General features: G+C 36.7%; 1 protein-coding gene across 5 annotated transcripts in view; it reads right to left on the bottom strand.

The window, feature by feature from the left end:
• Nucleotides 1-17,353, bottom strand: part of Jade3 (jade family PHD finger 3) — a 92,549-nt gene that overhangs the window by 70,730 nt on the left and 4,466 nt on the right. For 3 of the 5 annotated variants that reach the window (XM_038317234.1, XM_038317233.1, XM_038317235.1), the window contains exon 4: nucleotides 14,762-14,869. The gene's annotated coding sequence lies outside the window, so the exon portion shown is untranslated. Of the gene's footprint in view, nucleotides 1-8,074; nucleotides 8,130-8,757; nucleotides 8,863-14,761; nucleotides 14,870-17,353 lie in introns of all 5 variants that reach the window. The other 2 variants (XM_038317237.1, XM_038317238.1) reach the window with 2 other exon arrangements.

The raw sequence follows: 17,353 nt of genomic DNA, 5'->3' as shown, positions 1-17,353 counted from the left end.
GTTCATTGAACCTTTTCGAAATTGACCATATACATGGTAACAAAGCAAACTTGCACAGTTACAAAAAAATATTAGTAACCACCTGTGTCCTGTCAGATCACCATGGATTAAAATTGGAATTTAACAACAATGCTACCCCCAGAAAGCCTACAAACTCATGGAAACTGAACAGTCAACTACTGAACCACACCTGGGTCAAGGAAGAAATAAAGAAAGAAATTAAAGTCTTTCTTGAATTTAATGAAAACAAAGACACAACATACTCAAACCTATGGGACACTATGAAAGCAGTGATAAGAGGAAAGTTCATAGCACTAAGTGCCCACTTAAAGAAAACGGAGAAAGCACTCATTGGAGACTTAACAGCACACCTGAAAGCTCTTGAAAAAAAGAAGCAGACTCACCTAGGAGGAGTAGAAGACTAGAAATAATCAAACTGAGGGCAGAAATCAACAAAATGGAAACACAGAAAACAATCCAAAGAATCAATGAAACAAAAAGCTGGTTCTTGGAGAAAATCAACAAGACTGACAAACCCCTATCCAAACTAATCAAACGGCAGAGAGAGAACACACAAATTAATAAGATCAGAAATATAAGGGGGAAAAAACCACAGACACAGAGGAAATTCAGAGAATCATTAGATCTCACTACAAAAGCCTGTATGCCACAAAATTGGAAAATGTAAAAGAAATGGACACTTTTTTAGATAAGTACCATATACCAAAGTTAAACCAGGACTAGGTAAATGCTCTAAATAGTCCTGTTAGTCGCGAAGAATTAGAAACTGATCAAAAACCTCCCTACCAAAAAGAGCCCAGGACCAGATGGTTTCAATGCAGAATTCTACCAGAACTTTCAAGAAGACCTAATACCTATACTCCTTAAGGTATTTCATAATATAGAAACAGAAGTCATTGCCAAATTCCTTTTATGAGGCTACAGTTACCCTGATACCTAAACCACACAAAGACCCAAACAAGAAAGAGAATTACAGGCCAATCTCACTCATGAACATTGACGCAAAAATTCTCAATAAAATACTGGCAAACCGAATCCAAGAACACATTAGAAAAATTATCCACTACGATCAAGTAGGCTTCATCCCAGAGATGCAGGGCTGGTTGAATATATGAAAATCTATCAATGTAATCCATTATATAAATAAACTGAGGAAAAAAACATATGATCATCTCATTAGATGCTGAAAAAGCATTTGACAAAATTCAACACCCCTTTATGATAAAGGTCTTGGAAAGAATAGGGATACAAGGGTCATTCCTAATATATAAATATAATAAAGGCTATTTACAGCAAGCCAACAGCTAATATCAAACTAAACGGAGAGAAACTCAAGGCCATCCCACTAAATCCAGGAACATGGCAAGGCTGTCCACTCTCTCCTTATCTCTTCAATATAGTGCTTGAAGTCCTAGCAATAGCAATAAGACAACATAAGGGAATCAAGGGGATTCAAATTGGAAAGGAAGAAGTTAAACTTTCATTATTTGCAGATGATATGATAGTGTACATAAGCGACCCCAAAAACTCCACCAAAAAACTCTTACAGCTGATAAATGCCTTCAGTAACGTGGCAGGATACAAGATCAACTCCAAAAAATCAGTTGCCCTCCTATACGCAAAGGATAAGGAAGCAGAGAGGGAAATCAGAGAAGTATCACCTTTCACAATAGCCACAAATAGCATAACATATCTGGGAGTAACTCTAACCAAGGAAGTGAAGGATTTATTTGACAAGAACTTTAAGTCTTTGAAGAAAGAAATTGAAGAGGATACCAGGAAATGGAAGGATCTCCCCTGCTCGTGGATTGGGAGGATCAACATAGTAAAAATGGCAATTCTACCAAAAGCAATCTATAGATTCAATGCAATCCCCATCAAGGTCCCATCAGAATTCTTCACAGAGATTGAGAGGACAATAATCAACTTTATATGGAAAAACAAGAAACCCAGGATAGCCAAAAAAATCTTATACAATAAAGGTACTTCTGGAGGCATTACCATCCCTGACTTCAAACTCTATTACAGAGCTACAGTATTGAAAACAGCTTGGTATTGGCATAAAAACAGAGAAGTCGACCAATGGAATCGAATAGAAGACACGGATCTTAACCCACAAACCTATGAACACCTGATTTTTGATAAAGGAGCCAAAAGAACACAATGGAAGAAAGAGGGCATCTTCAACAAATGGTGCTGGCATAACTGGATGTCAACCTGTAGAAGAATGAAAGTAGATCCATATCTACCACCATGCACAAAACTCAAGTCCAAATGGATTAAAGACCTCAATATTAATCGGAACACACTTAGCTTGATAGCAGAGAAAGTGGGAAGTACTCTACAACATATGGGTACAGGAGACCGTTTCCTGCGTATAACCCCAGCAGCACAGACATTAAGGGCAATATTGAATAAATGGGAACTCCTGAAGCTGAGCAGCTTCTGTAAAGCAAAGGACACTGTCACTAAGACACAAAGGCAGCATACTGTTTGGGAGAAGATCTTCACCAACCCTGCAACTGACAAAGGTCTGATCTCTAAAATATATAAGGAACTCAAGAGACTAGATTTTAAAATGCTAATTAACCCATTTAAAAAATGGGGCTCTGAACTGAACAGAGAATTCTCAACAGAAGAATTTCAAATGGCCAAAAAACACTTCAGGTCATGCTCAACGTCCTTAGCGATCAGGGAAATGCAAATCAAAACAACTTTGAGATACCATCTTACACCTGTCAGATTGGCTAAAATCAAAAACACCAATGACAGCCTGTGCTGGAGAGGTTGTGGGGTAAGGGGTACACTCATCCATTGCTGGTAGGAATGCACACTTGTGCAATCACTTTGGAAAACAGTGTGGCGGTTTCTCAGGAAATTCGGGATCAACCTATCCCAGGACCCAGCAATTCCACTCTTGGGAATTTACCCAAGAGATGCCCAATCATACTACAAAAACATTTGTTCAACTATGTTCATAGCAGCATTATTTGTAATAGCCAGAACCTGGAATCAACCTAGATGCCCTTCAGTGGAAGAATGGATGAAGAAACTGGAATATATACATATTAGAATACTACTCAGCAGTAAAAAACAATGACATCTTGAATTTTGCAGGCAAATGGATGGAAATAGGAAACACTATTCTAAGTGAGGTAACCCAGACCCAAAAAGATGAACATGGGATGTACTCACCCATAATCGGTTTCTAGCCATAATTAAAGGACATCGAGCCTATAATTCGTGATCCTTGAGAAGACAATAAGAAGATGAAGCCAAATAAAAACATACAATTAGCCCCCTGGATGTTCGAAGTAGTTAAGATTGCCAGGCATAAATTCAGGGTGGGGTGGGATGGGGTCAAGGGGAGATGGGGAGAGAAAAGCGTGAAGGTGAGGATGGGGAGAGCTTGGGGGAAGGGGATGCTTGGGATATAGGAAGGGTGGACATGGGAGCAGCGAAGCATATATCTTAATTAAGGGAGCCAGCTGAGGGTTGTCAAGAGACTTGCCTCTAGAGGGGTTCCCAGGTGTCCAGGGAGATGCCCCCAGCTAGTTCCTTGGGCAGCTGCAGAGAGGGAACTGAAAAAGGCCAGATCCTATAACCATACTCATGAATATCTTGCTTATCACCATAGAACCTTCACCTGGCGATGGATGGAGATAGAGACAGAGCCCCACATTGGAGCACCAGACTGAGCTCCCAAGGTCCTGATGAGGAGCAGAAGGAGGGAGAACATGAGAAAGAAAGTCAGGACCGTGAGGGGTGCGTTCACCCACTGAGACGGTAGGACAGAACTAACGGGAGATCACCAAGTCCAGTTGGAATGGGACTGATGGAACATCCGACCAAATCAGACTCTCTGAAAGTGGCTGATGGTGGAGGCTGACCGAGAAGCCAAGGACAATGGCGATGGGCTTGGTCTCTACGACAAGGACGGGCTCTGTGTGATCCTTGTCAGTTTGGTTGCTCACCTTCCTGGACCTGGAGGGAGTCCAGGAAGGCAAGAAATAAACTGCCAAGCTATTTTCCTGAGATTTGAACTATTATTGTCCCATCAGCAGTTTCTGGAAAATGTAGCTTATATACGTATAAGCACATTTATTTGGCTTGTCCTCAAAGGACTATTTTATAGATGCTAGTTTGGTCATATTCGTGTGTGTGTTTGTGTGTGTGTGTATGTATGTATATATAGTGTGTATATATACATGAGGACCTTGGACTCAACATAGTGTAGAGAACCCTGATGGCTCTTTGGCCTGGAGAGGGAGGGAGTGGGAGTATGGGTGGAGGGGAGGGGAGGGAAGGGGGAGGATGAGGGGAGCAGATGGCAATTTTTAATAAAAAATAAATAAATAAAAATAAAATAAAATAAATAAAAAAAGAATAAACATCAGGAATATATGGGATAACAAAGGATCTAACATTTGTGTTCAGATACAATACAAAGAAATAAAGTATAATACCAAAATTTTGAAAGAAAAATGAGTTAAAATCTGCTGAAAAGTGGAGAGAATATCAAACAAAATAAGCGCAAATAAACTCAAACTGAGACACAAAAACTACAGAAACTAAAGACCAAGAACTGAAGAAACAATACAATTCAACTTTAGTAGTTAAAGGCCCCACTCTTGGTAATAGAACTAGAAAGAAAATCAGTAAGAACACAGAAAATTTAAGCAACCCTATACATACATATACACATATGTATATACAACTATTCTTTAACTATTGATGCACCTAATAGCTAATGATTAGTCTTTGAATTGCAATATGGAGAGTGGAAAAAGGCAGAAGTTAACAGTTATTATGATGACCAAATTTGCAATACAATTTGTTTCACACACATGAACCAGATGATGCAAAAAAAACAGATAATCTACTAAGTAATAGTTTGTGTGAGATGTAAATTCTAGTCTTGATACTACTATCATATGACAATGAATAAGCAATTACCAATGATGAGTTCTTTCTGAGCTTTGCTTTCCTACTTCAAAACTGGAGACTTTGTTTCAGATAATCTCTAAGGACTCTAGTTAACTATGAACATGTGATTCGGGTATTGAGCATTTGGGGTAATGAGGTTTCGGGAGGCTAGAACAGCTTTATAGCACTGAGGTATTCAACAGATTAACTCAAAAGGATTATTAAACAAGGGTAAATAGAAGAGATGCAACATGGAACTGATGTAAGAAATAAATTGTCATGGGGCTATGACTGGGGCAGTTATATAGATGCTGACCCAGTGGAGCAAAGAAACATAAGGTGTAATTCTGGAAGAATATGTCAAGGCCAAACTGGATTGTTGTGAAAGACATGGAGAATCATAATGACTGAAGTGAAACGAAGACAGTGATTCACAACAATCTTTTACTGAAAACCTGTCATAGGCATGCCCTTTAAGACTTTTAGAGAATAGAATACTACAAACCTTGCCATTTCAGTTATTTAGTGTGACAATCATATAAAATTTTAGAGGCCAAAATAAGATCGTTTTATTTGCTTACAATCCAATAGGTTAGCAATTTGAACTACAAACAGCTGGAAAGCTTTGCTAATCTTTTCTAAGATTTCTCATGCAGTTACAGTAGCAAATTGGTTGGGACTGAAAGGTCTAAGATGGCTTCACTCCTGTCTAGTTAACGGAGCCTTTCTCCTAATATCATATTACTTCATCCAGCAAGCTAGCTGGAGCTTCAAAACATTGCATCAGGATTTCCAGGGAACAATAAAAAAGTTAACCTAGGTTAAGTTCCCTACTAGCTTATACTATAATGTATCAGTCAAAGCAAGTCACAAAGATATTCCATATTTAAGGAGTAGACAAACAGATTCCATCTTTTGACAGGAGCAATTGCAAAGTAACACTGCAAAAGGGTGTGCTACACAGATGAAAAGACGGGGCATCCATTAAGTATTCTGTCATACTGTCCCATGTTAGTAATGAGTATTGAGCACATTTAGTCCCAGCTTCAGAGGTGGGAAGAACCACTGAGGTAAAAAAGATGAGATCTGGAGGTACATCTAGGATGGAACAGAGGAATAGGGAACATTCTAGACAAAGGCACTACAGAACGACTTGTGCTTAGACTCTAATGAATACAAACTTGGATAAAATAGGCAGAAAAGAGGATTTTGAAAAGTATATGTAAGATGGTAAGGAAGGTTATGATATGAGTGAAACATCTTGATTTCCATGGTTTCTGGCTTAAGCACACTATCTGTTGTGCAGTGAGAAACTAAGGCCCTGTGGTGGCCTAATGACAGTGATAGTGATAAGAAAATGAGGAAACTTTTAAAGAGACTGTGGAAAGTATTCTAAGTGGAAGATAAGTTGAATCTTGGAGGGTGGCCTTGAAATCAGGTCAAGAAAGGGGCCTAGAGTTTCCCTAAAAACCAGATGCTTACCTAGAAAGGCTAAAGAACAGTTTTTACAGGTTCATTTATTTAGTACTATAAAAACGTTGAAGATTTAAGTTAGTCATCCTAGTGCTAGCTTTATTTAGACTCATGACACAGATATACGCACAAACATGCATGCATCTCCCTCTCATTATAAAATGTAAACTCATCCTCTAAGAAAATCTTACTATGTAGCACACAGGTAGTGATTATCATTGAGTCCTTCTTCTCCCCTTTGTCCTCTTATAAGTGAGACAGTCTTTTAAGTGAGACCAAGCTGGCTTCAAACTCAGATGCAGTCTCCTGAATGCTGGTATTAAAGGCATGTGCTATCATATCCATATAAGAGGTAAGTTTCATGTGAAACAAGTAGGATACAGATGTTTACTATATCTATTTATATTTTAAAGATAGCCAAATAAACATTTAAAAAGATAGTCCAAATATTACATAATGGACAAGAATTCCAGCACTAATTCTAACACTTGGGAGGTGGAGGCACTTGAATCTCTGTGAGTCTGAGGCCAGGTTGGTCTATATAATGAGGTCTAGGAAAGTCAGAGTTACATAGTGAGACCCTGTCTCAACCATGCGTGTGTGTGTGTATTCAGTTTAGCTATTAATTGAATAAGGAGCAGCAATTCTCCTCCATACATTTTTGAGGAATAAAATGTAGAAAATTTTAAGTGTCCTATACTCTGCAAATAGCAATTTAGTTTTATGCCTGCAAATAATACATATGTAAATTGGTTACAGGATAAGGAAGTATGACATTTAGGTGCCATAATGAGTAGAAAAAAACAAAATTTAATGGAAGTTTGAAGATGGATTAAGGAATGATATCCAACAGAGTGGAATGAATCTGAGGCAGTATGTAGTGGGAGGTCTTTTGCTGACACAATATTTGGAAGGTACTGTCCCAGATAAGATTGACAGGACAACAAAAGGACGGTGTTTCAGCCATGAACAAAGGTTCAAGGTATGTAAATATGAAAATGAAAGTTAGATTACTGGTAATGCACAGGAGGGGAGACAGCAAGAAAACAGCTCAGAGGTAACACCTGAAATGGACTTGAGAGTTATTTCACCTAGTTCTCCTGAAATCTGAAGCAGGAAAGAAGTATTTGCATTTGAAGAATTACAAAACTGAACTAACAGACAATAAAAAATGAACATTTATCTTCCCTTTTCCATATAGTGAATTACAGCCATTGCTTGGTGAATTAACAGGTGGAGAAAATTCTCCAGGAGAGATACATCTTCTTTGCCCTTGGTGCTATTCAGACTGAGCCACCATACTACACAGAAACCATAAGGGGAAAGTAAATTTCTGTTGCATATTCTAAAGATAAAATATTATAGGGAGATATTTGAGTGGGCATGCAAATTTTTAAAATTTCATCCTCAATATGCTTCTCAAAATTGAAGAGATTTCCTGTAAAAATGCTTTTTAATTTAACACTTGAGAAATCATAGAATTCACTCATGTTGTAAAGACTCTGAGAAGACAGGCTTTGTCAGTGCCAACAGTATTTTGAAAAATTACAGGGTTTGTGGATATAGCTCAGTGGCAGAATACATGTTTAGCACATGTAAGGTCTCAGGTTTAATCTCTAGCATTAAAAAGATAAAGAAGTTATAAATGGCTTACTTTTGGGGGAAGTAATCAAGTTAATACACTCGATGAATGCTTTACCTAGGATTTCCTGTATAGAAAACACGAGTCAATGAATGTTAGTTAATTCTGAGCTATTTCCATAGCTTTTTGTATAAAATATGGCAATTTTATGAACTCAATTTTTATGAACATGATTCTTCCATGTTGAGAACACTAATAAAACCACCAAAACTTGCCATTTGATTCAACCTCTGGATGTTACACAGACCTCTCATGCATTCATATTTACTATGGAAGAGTTTTTAATTTTTTTTACACATTTTGAAGATAAAACTATCAAGAACACCATAGATTATTTACTCTTGCTTTAATTAATCAGACAAATGTTTCTGACAAGAAGCAATTCTATTAAGCATAATAATGTAATGAGTGTACTAAACATTGCTCAGTCTTTTATCCTTAATAGACTAGTTATTCCATGCAATAATCCTAGATATTATTCGTTTTACAAATAAGAGACACAAATAAATTAAATTCATTCAAGGTTGCACAGCTAACAGTGAAAAAAGCAGGATCCAAACATGGGTTTCTGCCATTCTATTCCATCATTCAAATTCTAGTTAACTAGTTATTGTGAATTATAGCATAATTCTAACAATCTCATTCCCAGGAATTACTCTAGAAAAATACAAACTTACGTGCACACAAATACTTACATGTAAATTTTTACAGCAGCTCTACTCATAATCACCAAAACTCAAAAATGCCCTTCCACGTTGAACAACTAAACAAATTGTGATATATCTATATCATGGTCTATTCTATGCAGCAACACAAAGGAAACAAAATATTAATATAACAATTTTTATGATGTGAGTTCTCAAAAGCATTATGTTGTGTACAAAACCAAGATTCATAAGATGACATCTATTTTATATATTAAAACAAAAAATTATAATGGAATACAAATTAATGGCATCCAGATATTAAAGTAGGAAGATTCTGTGATTAAGCTAGTATAAAAGAGTTTTCTGGGGGTAAAGGAACCCTTCTGTACTTAGATTGAGGTGGTGGTTACATGAAAGTATACAAGTTAAAATCCATAGGAATTCATACAACTCTCAGAATTTCTATTTAGCTTTATAATTTTTTAAAGACATGTCATCCTTTTGGTTAGTACTAATTGCTGTACTCTTATCTTCTATATACATTTAACAGAATTTATTATTAAAATAGATTAGAATATAGACATTTTAGAAATTATAATATCCTTCCCATCATGAAATTTTTATTGCCCTTGGGGACCCTTTACTTAACTTACCAGGTTGGGCCTGTATTAGACTCAAAATTTCCTGTCTTGTTCATAACACAAGGTGCAACCAACCAATGTTTACTAAACTGACTGGCTCTGGCAATGTGGAGGAAGTGACAAACACATGGTCATTAATAAAATCTCTACTAGATAGACTAAATCTAGCTCTAATTTCTAATGAAACAATTACATCTAGATAGGCTAAATCTTGCTCTAATTTCTAATGAAACAGTTACTAAATTGTTAAAGATTTGCTCAGGAACTACAAGGCATAGAATTTTGAAAGAAAGCAGACAGCTCACTGCCAGTGGTATAGAAGTTTTTAAAGCCTAAAATAGGCAGAAACTAAACAACAATTACTCCATGCTCCCTAATCATAAATTTCAATGGGCTAAGTAAAAGATATATAAAGAAAGAGGTATGTATTGACTTTCTAGATATGTGATGTCTTGCATTAGGCAACTTATTTTAAGGGATCACATGTCTGCTCATATATGTAAATCTTTCAGAGGCCATCATCCTACTCTTAAAATAAAAAAAGCTTGCCAAACTGAAGGGCAATCTGGCAGGGAAGTGAAGTTGCAGAACAAATTACCACTCTCATATCCAGAGACCAGGAACCTACAGAGTCACAGGTTTGGGCACATAAGCCTATAAGAATTTTGAATAAAAAATTCTATGATTAGCCATAGTGTGAAGCTCCTGTGTTCCACAGAGTAGTTTCTACCCCTTTAAAAAGCTTTTCCTACACCAGACTTTCATGGTGAAGACCAGGGAAAATCTAAGAGAAAGCTCCTGTAGTGGTACCTGGCTGGCTGACTGCAACAGTCTGCCGTGAAACTCACCCAGACCATGTTCTCTAATATTTAATACAGAGGAAATGGATAAATCCTCAGGGAGGAGAACATTAGTATACCAAATGGGGTGTGGTAAGGGGTAGGAGCAAAGAGAAAGAAGCCCTACACAAGAAGAATGAACAGGTAACCTCTAACCTTGCTAGAAACACACTCAAGACCCAGGTTCACTAGAACCTGACTAATCAGATAATCAGAAAACACCTTCTCCTCAAACAACCACACCTGACATACCATCTACCTAGTAACAGTGGGATACAATTGGAAAAACTATAAAAACCTACTTTTGGAAAGCATCACAATGGACAACCCAAACCAAGTACTGTAAAAATGAAGTTATCATGGTGGTTAGAAAGATGGCTCAACAGTTAAGAGCACTTGCTGCTCTTACAGAGGACCCAGGTTCAGTTCCCAGAAACCACATGGTGGTTCACAAACATGTTCAACTCCAGTTTGAGGGAAATCAACCTCTACAAGCACCAAGCACACAAGATAGTACACATACTTGTAGGCAAAACACTCATTCACATTAAGTAACACTAAAAATGATATCACTAGAGGAATAGGAACTCTCTGGTGTCCTTACCCTGCCTTCCACCTACACACACCCAAGCCAACAAAAACAGAACAGGCCAACTCCTCACTAAAGACTTAGAAAAAGAACCAGAGCTTTCCAACTACTAAAAATTTATCAGAATCTCTTGCCCATGTACAGTTTTCAGGATGTTCAATGAGGTGTATCAAAAGGTAAGAAAATACCCCAAGTTACAAAGGAGTCACTGGGTCCAAACATAGTAGTAGTACAGATGTTGGGACTATAAAAAACTGAAACATAAAATAATTATGATTCGTTAACACGTCTAATGAATAAAATAGATAATACGCAAGCCCAGATAGATAACTTCAGCAAAGAAATAGAACCTATGAGAAAAAGTATATTTACTAGAAATACTAGAAATACTAAAGTTTAAACAACAACAACCCAGTTTGATGCAGCCAAGAAAATTATCAATGAACTTGAAGGTTATGTTTATTGATCAGGCCATTAAAAATTAAAACAAAAGAGGACAAAGGAAAAAAAGAACTAAGCACACAAGGGTTCAAAGACCACAAAAAATTAAACAAAAGGGTAAAAAAGGAAGAAAAAAACCAGCATGAAGGGACTGGAGTGATGGCTCAGTGGTTTAACCCATTTGCTGCTCTTGCATAGGACAGAGACCCAACAAAGGACCTGACACCCTCTTCTGGCCTTCACAGACACTGCAGACATGTGGTACAGACATACATGCAGACAAAAATAAACATAAAAAGAGGAAAACAGCATACAATATTCAAGAACTGTGAGCCACTAACAGTACAACAAACTTGGAATTGGAATTATAGACAAACGAAAAAAGCAAAATACATAGACTTATTTGAAAAAATACTGGCTGAAAGCCAGGCGCGGTGGTGGCAAAGACCTTTAATCCCAGCACTGGGAGCGGGTGCATGCGTTCGTGCGTGCGTGCATGCGTGTGTGTGTGTGTGTGTGTGTGTGTGTCTGAGTGTGTAGAGGCAGGCTGATCTCTGTGAGTTCAAGGCCAGCCTAGTCTACAGAGTGAGTTTAAGGACAGGCTTCAAATCTACAGAGAAACCCTGTCTTGAAAAAAATGGCTGAGAAATTACATACATAAACCACAGAAAAAAAGAAGCTTGGAGAATATTAAACAGGATAAATATGAAAATATACAGCCATATCTAGGTGTATCATACTTAAACTGCTTAAAAATCAAGGCAAAGAACCCTTAAGGAAGCCAGAATCAGAGAGAGACATTAGAAACACACAAGGATAATAGGATAGTAATTATACAAGACTTAACTAGAGGATATGTAACAGTGGAAGCATACATTGAAGGAAAGGAAAAATCTCTTCCAACCATTATTTTATATCATACAAAATGTCCTTATAAAGTGAGTGGAATATGAAAACTTTCTTAGACAAACAAAAACAGAATTTACTGCCTTCCAACCTACCCTAAAAATGTTAAAGGAAATTCCTTTTTCATTAAGATTATATTTTATTTTAATGTAACATTTTTATTAATTCTTTGAGAATTTCAGAATGCATACAATGTATTTTGATCACATCCATCACCTTCTCTTCCCTCTAACTTCTCCAAGATCCACCCTCACCTCTCTCCCAATTTCATACGCCTTTTGAAAACTAACTCACTTAAAGTACAATTTGTGCTGTCCATATAAAGCATGGATAATCTATTAGGGACTATACTCCTAAAGAAAACTGACTCTCCTTTTCCCAGCAGCTATCATTCTCAACAGCTCTTCAAATAGAAGTGGAAGCTTATGAACTCCTGCTTCCCCTCCATGCTGGAATGCTGACTAGCTAAAGAAAATTAGTTAAGCAAGTTTGAAAACTAGAATTAACAAAAGAAATAAAAAGGAGGGGCTGGAGAGATGGCTCAGCGGTTAAGAGCACTTACTGCTCTTCCAAAGGTCCTGAGTTCAATTCCCAGCAACCACATGGTGGTTCACAACCATCAGTAATGAGATCTGGTGCCCTCTTCTGGCCTGCAGGCATACATGCAGACAGAATACTGAGAATACTGTACACATAATAAATAAATAATATTTAAAAAATAAAAAGGACTGGAGAGGAAATAGATGACAGTAGAGTATGACATTTTATTTTTGAATGTTTAAAAGTCAATTTTCCATCTATCAGTCAAAGACCAATTTTACAAGCAAGTCTTCTAAGACAGCAGCCTCACAAATGCTAGATAAATTGCTTTCTACACAAAAAGACATAAAACAAAACCAAAATTCTACAGCTAATGTTATTATTGATGAGAGATGGGAACAAGTTAAGTGTTTCCCTTTTCACTACGATTCTGGAGAAGAAAAATGTCAGAATACTAATATAACTTATTTACAATACCCACTACAAAACTATAGTACTCAAGAAAGTGGTGTTAACATAGTGTATCATGGCTGAGGATGAGGCTCAGCAGTAGAGCACTTGCCCAACATACTTTAGGTAATGATATCTACCCTAAGCACTGCAAAAAAAAGGTAGTATAATTAATGGGAAAATGGTTAGAACACACAGATTCATGGAGCACAGCAGTTCAGGACAGATGCACAGATGCAAAAGCAATTTAATAAATAAAAGATAGACTTTTCAACAAATGGTGTAATAAAATATCACATATGTGGGAAAATGAACTTCAACACATATTTCACTTTCATGACTTACTGGAATACAAATTGGTAGAACCACTTTAGAGGACAGTTGGTCCACTTCTGTCAGAGAAAGATCAGCAATTCCATTTCCATGTATTTATCCAAAAGGAACTGAAAACTTATACTCACATAAAGACCTATAAGCTAATATTTGCCACACCTGTTGTCCTCTAGCTTACACACATGTAATTCAAAACTAGAGGTATAGTTCAGTATGTATCTTGTACAAGGAAAGCCCCAGACAGGCTCAATCCCCAGCACCACAATAAAAACCAGAAGTATACCAAGAAACATTTCTAGGGGAAAAAAATTTACCAGAGTCACCATATGCACCATTTTTGTTTGTTTTTTTTTAAGGACACATTTTTGTTTGTTTTGAGGCAAGGTCTCATATAGTCCAAGCTGTTCTTGAACTTGTTATATAGACCAGGTTGGCCTTGATTTCCTGATCCTCATGCCTATTATGTTCCATTCCCTTAAGAGCTAGGTATATATTTTGGTACAAGAATAGATGTGATCATCAAGTCAAGTTGGGAAGAAAACCATGAGAGTTCCCATCACTATGTATCAGGTTTCTTTTTAAAAACACATTTATTTTTGAAATAGGAAAATAAACAACACATCTTGAAATTCAAAAGGTACACATTAGAGCTTATGCAATGAAAAGTCTCATTTTCAAACTACTAGTCCAGGCCACCAAACTGTCAGTACTTGAATAAGCCCTTCAGAAATTCTGTGTCTATGTATATATGTAAATATGTATATATATATATGTGTGTGTGTGTGTGTGTGTATATATATATATATGTATATATATATATATATTCATTCTTGCCCTCAACTCATCTGTTTACATGAATGGCAACACCTGCTTCTACTGTTTTTGGTATTTCTAATTCTATACACTATAGATTACACAATATATAGTGTAATACTCTTGTAAAAACTAAGCCCTGACTGATACTCAATATTCACCAATCTTCTGCTACTATAGGCAATATTCCAAGTAACTCCTAAGTATTTGTTGAATAAATTCTTAGATAAAGTGCTAAGTCAAACGTTATGTTTATAAATATGGACAGCTCTTTTCAAGTTACTGAGTTAAATATCAGGAATTCTAAAATTTTGTCTTAGGAGGAAATAAAATCTAAGATTATATCATCGCACAATTTTCAGGAGAAATACATAACTCCTATGATACACAAAATGAGCGTCTTACTCAGTTCCTCATGTTTCTAAAGATCATTATATTTTTATATAATGAATTTCATCCTGCAAGTTGTTGAAAAAAATCTGTTATGTAAAGAATGTTACCTTTGAGATCGTCTTCCAGAACAAAGGTCAAAGCCTGATGCCTCACACTGGTGGATCTTGACCACTCCACAGTATGATACTGGATTCTTCACTGCAACCACAGGGATACTTCAAAATTTGAATAAATAAAACATAGTTACAAAGAATCCTTTGTCCTTATTATAATGCCCAAATAAGCATTTCTTCTTTTAGGTAAAAATTATTTTGAAAAGGGGGAGGAGCTAAAGGCAAAATTGCCAATGTTCCTCTCATTGCATGGTGGTAGACTCCCTAGTATTTTTTCTTAACTACAAAACATAATACACAAGAATTTTGTGATAAAACTTGAATGGGTGTTGAGGAAACCCAGGAGTTCCTTTGATAATAGTTGTTTAAGATGAGAGAGCAGTTGACCCATTTGCGTGCATGTCCTTCCAAAACCACACTGCCTCCCTCTGGCTTTTCACTCATTACCAATTATGTATTATTGCTGTAAAGGTTCCCGATTTGTTCACAGTTCCTTATATCCACTTTTTGAATGGTCTCCCACAATGTCTCTGGACTTGGTCATGAAAGCACTCTTGTGATTTAGCAATGTAATAATAGCAAATGTGACAGGAGCAGACATTTGAAAAAAGTACTTGTGTACTGGCTGGTGCTTGCTCTTACTTGCTTCTCTCTTTTGGGACTCTGAGACTACTACACTAATAAGTCCAGACTAGCCACCTAGAAGAGACCACCACATGGAATGATGAGCCATCCAAGCTTAGGGCCTCCTACCTAAACAACTAGTCTACCAAACATTAGTTGTCTATGCAAGGCCACCCTAAATCATCAAGCCACTAACTAAGCACTTTCTCTTATTCCTAAAATCTAACTAGAACAGGCTACTTAAAAGTATGTGACCCAACACATACAGCAAGAGGAAGAGGTTTACGCTGTACATAAAGTTTCAAATATAAAAACTTCCACCACCTGAATGAAAATATGAAAAAATATTATAGAAAAAAATGTTTCAGTCTTCCAAAGTCTCACAAATGTGCTGTCTGCCATCACAGATGGCACACACACAAAATTAAAAAAAAATGACAAATTTCCATTTAGTCACAGAAGTATCTTAATTATGATATATTTAAAACAAAGCCTTACACTCCACAGTTCCACTTGTAATGATAAATCCAGAATTCCAGAAATTACTTGCAGGCTTAATGAAAACTGAACAATTTCCCTTAATGAAGCCTAAAATGCAAGAGATATGAACCTAATTAAACCTTTTTCTACCAGCATGCTTAAGTGGCATCGTCTAGCATCATAGCATCTCTTACCAATACTCACAGAAGATAGTAAAAGTCATCTATCAACATTTTGGTGGAAGTTTATACAGAAACATCACCTCTGTTGGAATGAAAGGTGGAACACTGAGGAAATGACTTAAAGTTCTTTTAGGCACCACTGGATACTTTTCTGAAGTACACACACATGCCATTTAAGAAAAGTTTAATACCTTAAGAAGTATCTGCCCTATCTTTGAAATAAAGCTCAAGCTCTTTAATGAAATTCCACAAAGCCTGTCAATTTACTGCTTACCTTTTCCCCCAAATCCAACCAAACCTGTATGAATCCTTGATTCCTCTTTCCTCCACTTCAACAATGTCACAACAACGGCTATTTCCTCTGCCTGGCAATCTCTTCTCTCTACCCTTTACCTTATTTATTATTATTCATTCTCAAGGCTCCAAGGACATTCCACTGGTTTCAGTCACAGAAAATTAATTCTATCTTTTCTTGCTATGTGACCTTGTGCAAGTTGGCTCTGTTTCACCATTTTAAGATTCACATCTCTGAGAGATATGCTCTGCTCAGAGAGCTATCCAGTGCTCAACATAAAGGAAATTGTTACTAAATCTCTGTTGCTATTATTTTTATTATTCCATAAGGTAATAGCCATTGTCTTTCCTAGAACTAGTAGTCAGACATTATCTGTTGAAAAAAATAGTCCCTTGGATCCTACCTTAATACCTAACACTTTAAACGTTATTTCCAACAAACAGCATTTTGTGGGGGGGTAAGGGAAGATGAAATAAAAGGTTACAGAGCACATATTACTTCAACTAAATTCTCACCACCATTCTCAAAGATATGATTTGGCACATGAAGAAACTGAGGCACAGAGAAGTAAACTAGCCAAGATAAGTGGAAGAGCAGAATATGAGTCCAAGTTTGCCTGATTCCATTGCCTGTAGTGGATATATGACATCAAAGGATTCCCTAACTCATGGACTTTGTCATCTAAGAGCAGAAGGCCTTAAAGATGGATATGTACAGTTAACATCCTGTTAAGTGACTCCCAGATATCTATTATCTACTCTTCGGATCCTTAACCAGGCCTCTGTTCCCATCAGCAGAACATTCCTCCTCTTAACTGCTGAAAAGATTCCTCAAATTCTTTCCACTGGACATTAAGCTCTTACTTAAGGGGATGAGTATATTTCTCCCTTTATAGCCCTAGCAAATAGAAAACACTATGTTTGCTGAATGAATTAAGTGGAAATTATATTAATGACCACAAAGTTGAGAGTTTTCATAGTACTAAAATTTGACATAGGGAAACAC

This window comes from Arvicola amphibius, chromosome X (assembly GCF_903992535.2).
Source record: "Arvicola amphibius chromosome X, mArvAmp1.2, whole genome shotgun sequence".
In the NCBI taxonomy this organism is placed as follows: Eukaryota; Metazoa; Chordata; class Mammalia; order Rodentia; family Cricetidae; genus Arvicola; species Arvicola amphibius.
Note: the sequence above shows the minus strand (reverse complement) of the source record. Positions and strands in the feature narration are given on the sequence as shown.